General features: G+C 35.9%; 1 long non-coding RNA gene across 2 annotated transcripts; it reads right to left on the bottom strand.

The window, feature by feature from the left end:
- Positions 1 to 280: 280 nt before the first annotated feature.
- On the bottom strand, positions 281 to 2,822 carry LOC106293083. Of its 2 annotated transcripts, XR_001260349.1 has the most exons (6): positions 2,340 to 2,822; positions 1,880 to 2,009; positions 1,505 to 1,793; positions 1,201 to 1,426; positions 861 to 1,123; positions 281 to 394 (listed from the first exon to the last, which is right to left on the bottom strand). It is a non-coding gene; the product is annotated as an uncharacterized LOC106293083 (long non-coding RNA). The 2 variants fall into 2 exon arrangements; XR_001260348.1 differs by lacking the exon at positions 281 to 394 and having other exon boundaries at positions 670 to 1,123.
- Positions 2,823 to 3,670: the final 848 nt, after the last annotated feature.

Here is a 3,670-nt window from a genome sequence, read left to right as displayed (position 1 = left end):
TTTTCATTTCTTTTTACTCTCGAAACCTTCAAACTTTTTAAGTATTTGAAAAAAAAATCACAATGCTTTACCTTCTTCACTCTCCTGCCGGTGATTTGACTATTTCAGACTCTTTAACTATAATCCTAACCTTATTTACTCAATTGCCGGTGATTCTTTAACTCTAGTGATTCTTTAACTTTGGAGCTTGTTCTATATCATATATTCAACATGGAAGATTTGATTAATTCATTTTTTTCCCTTCTTCTCATTTTATACATTCTCAATAAAATTATCCTTAGATTTGAATCAATAATTTTTCTCTGTCACTAGAATCATGCATACATTTTTATCATTTTGTAGCTATTCCCCTTATCCACACTTCTCCTCCATTCTTTTCCCGTCAACGCTTTCCCTAATTGATGAAACAATTTAACAATATAATTAAAAAAAATATAGGGAATGGTTTGTGACTACATAATTCGTTGAGAGTTGCAATATCGTCACAAAACATAATGACTAAGTTGCAACTGCCTTTTTGTGTAGTTGCAATTACACATAATAGAGTGACTACTTAACAACTATGTTATTCGTATGTTGTGGTAATGTAGTTAGCATAATAACTAATTTGTAACAACATTATTTGTATGTTTAGTTGCTAAAATTATAATCTGAAATTAGAAAATTAATAAAATCCAAGTCAGATATTAATTTTGGAACATCTATTGAATTCCTTAAAGCTTACAATACAAAATACAAAATATTTAGATTTTCCTTTTATAGAAAAAACAACTATAAGTTATGAACTACTTATGGCATTTAAGTAATTGCTGCGGATAGAGGTGATGCGGTCATAAAATCTGAGAATGTTGGTTCTTTACCTTGCATATAGGTGACCACTATCTTCAAAATATTTATTTGGATTTGTTGCTCAGCAGCTCTAGCTGTGGTTTCAGCATCACATATAGCATTAGCTGGTGCGGTTTCAGCATCACATCGAGCATTAGCAGTTGCTTGCTCTTCAATTAGACGTTGAGAATTTTGAAGTTGAACTTCATGGACCTCCTTTTCTCTTTTTGTTTCCATAAAGTTGAAGAAGGCTACCAAATCCACACTCACATCCTCTCATATCTAAAGTAGTAGTCTGGAAATAATCAAATCTTTCACTTATTAATAACTAACAAAACTATATTCAAATTTTAAAATTGTGAAATGGTTTACCCCAAGAAATATCTAGTTCATTTCATTTGGGCAAGCTCGGGAATATAAGAACTCTCACGATCATTCTCACAAAAGCGTTGTTCTGCCTGGGACAACTTATTGTCTAGTTTTTTTCATAAGCTTGGGCTATTTGCTGAGCTTTTAAATCACTAAATGTACCGTCAGCTTTTGTATGTGTCTTTATAAACACTTCTCCAATACTCACAGGTCTTCCCAATTCTTCATCCTAAAATCATAAAATAAACGTCAGATAGATAAATTTGAAACCTTATAATTGGCTAAGTTACTTTTTGATCTATGTTACCATATTTTGTTGAACCCATAAGAAAGACATTTTTCCTGCAAAGTGCTTGAAAGGTCCAAGTCCACTACGGTCAGAGTTCCGACATTTTGATGTAGTTTTATTCTTTTTATTGGCTGCATCAGTGGCCCAGTAGGAACACATATTTTTCCATAATGTATCTCCAATCCAAAGTGGTCGTATGCCTTTTTTCTTTTTCTTGGCACACCATTCCTTTCATCCGATTTAAACAGATGATATCAACCTCATCTCGTACAAGTGTAGTGATCGAGCTATCCAAATGATGTCCTTGCTACACATCAACAAATTTGTATGTAACTAACTAAGCAAGTTTGAAACAAAAAAGTATGTTAGTTAAAATAAGGATTTTTTTTTTACCGCGAAGTCTTCAAAATATTGACGTTCAAATTTAAGGGGAGTTTCTGACCAGCAGTAATAAGGAGAGTTAAATTTGGATTTTAAGAGCTTTCATATCTTTCGAGCCAGTTTCCCACCATCACGATCAAACCTAGAAGATGAGAAATTAAAGTTGTTACACATTCAATCCATTGAAATAAAGTCAGACAAGAATTCAAATATAAACAAGATAGCACAAAAATTTAACAGTTATGAAGCAAATAAACCATAAACTGATAGAAGAACTAGCCATGGCGCACTTAGGCAAAGCTTACAACTTATATAGAACAACAAAATGAAATGAAAAAAACTTTAAGCGAGAATAGAAGAGGCCAGACTGAGACAAAACATATAAATCCACAATCGAGTATAGTGTACTCTAAAGCAGATAAAGTAACCAAACACAATCCAAATTCAATATAAATAAAGTGAACTTCTTTACCAAGTAGTACTCGTCTTTTGGAACCGGTGATAAGACTGGAAGATAGTTCTCACGTCTAGGAATTGCAAGCAAATCATCCAGAGTCACTGGATTTTGAGGCGGTTGAGAACTTGGGTTTTGATTCAGCGTTTGATGAGGGTTGTGTTCCGTTGGAAAATAAGAATCATCACTAGTCGGCGAGGAAGCAGGGAAGTGCGGTGGATGACGCTGAGGCTCCGGCGTCGGGGAATTCTCTGGGACAGAAGTTTGAGTATGTGCGTATTGTACAGGGAGAGACACAAAATCTCTTGAATTAGAAAAGCTTGGGTTCGAGGCAGAGTAACTTCTTCCGGAAGAGCTATTAACGCCACCAGCTTGACTCCTAACGCGACCACTACCGGTACTCCCACCGTGACTCGTGCCACGACCACCTGCGTGACCTTTTAGTGATATACCGATCGCAAACATCGATTTAGTTCCGTGAGGAGTGAGATTAGGTTAAGAAGAAAGGGATGATGCTTAATTTGTTTTTTAAATATAAATGTGTAATGTGTGAGAACCGAAATTCGCACTGTCGATTTCCGTTTAAATTAAGAAACCAGGAAAACACTAATTTCCCAGAGGTCCCGGATCTCTGCGGAGCCAACGACAAGTGACCAAATATATGCGAAAAATATGAAAAGATAACAAAACGAATTTAGAGAAAACAGTAGATCTTATTTCGAATCCGCGTAAGAGCGTTACGATCATTACGAGAGATTATAAAAGCTTTGACCGCAAAGGCTGTCAGCGAGTTACCTAGTTCTGGTGACCTAAAACCTTAAACCTAGTTGACTCGCAGCTCGATAACAAAAGACGAAAAAGATACAAAAATGTTTTTGATTGATTTCAGACTGAACCTTATTAAATGCTGCCTACGTACCTCTTTCGAGGATCAAGCCGAACGTAGTTCAATTGATAGAGCTGGACAAGAGATCGAACTGCCTGGGCGATTTCGTTTAGTAATTGAGTGCCAGTCATAGAAACCAAACTTGTCGAGAATAAAGCCTAAAGTTTCTAAGTGCAGAGAATTTTGAGTCTAAAATAGTTCTCCCTCATGCCTCTCGCCTAGGACTCCTTATATACTTCTCCATGGTCGGTTTGTGCTTTTCCCCTTCTACCCTTAAGACGTCATAGCTCAAAAATGGAGATATTCCATTTTTCTCGATCTTCATGATTATCTTTAGAAACTTGACATTTACCGCGGAAACTTGACATTTATCTTGTCTTACGAACCAAGCATAAACCGTCATAAGGTTTATGGGCTTTTGGTTAGGAAATCGTAAGTGGGCTTCGAGTCGCGTTTTAAGTCT

This window comes from Brassica oleracea, chromosome C5 (assembly GCF_000695525.1).
Source record: "Brassica oleracea var. oleracea cultivar TO1000 chromosome C5, BOL, whole genome shotgun sequence".
Lineage (NCBI taxonomy): Eukaryota > Viridiplantae > Streptophyta > Magnoliopsida > Brassicales > Brassicaceae > Brassica > Brassica oleracea.
Note: the sequence above shows the minus strand (reverse complement) of the source record. Positions and strands in the feature narration are given on the sequence as shown.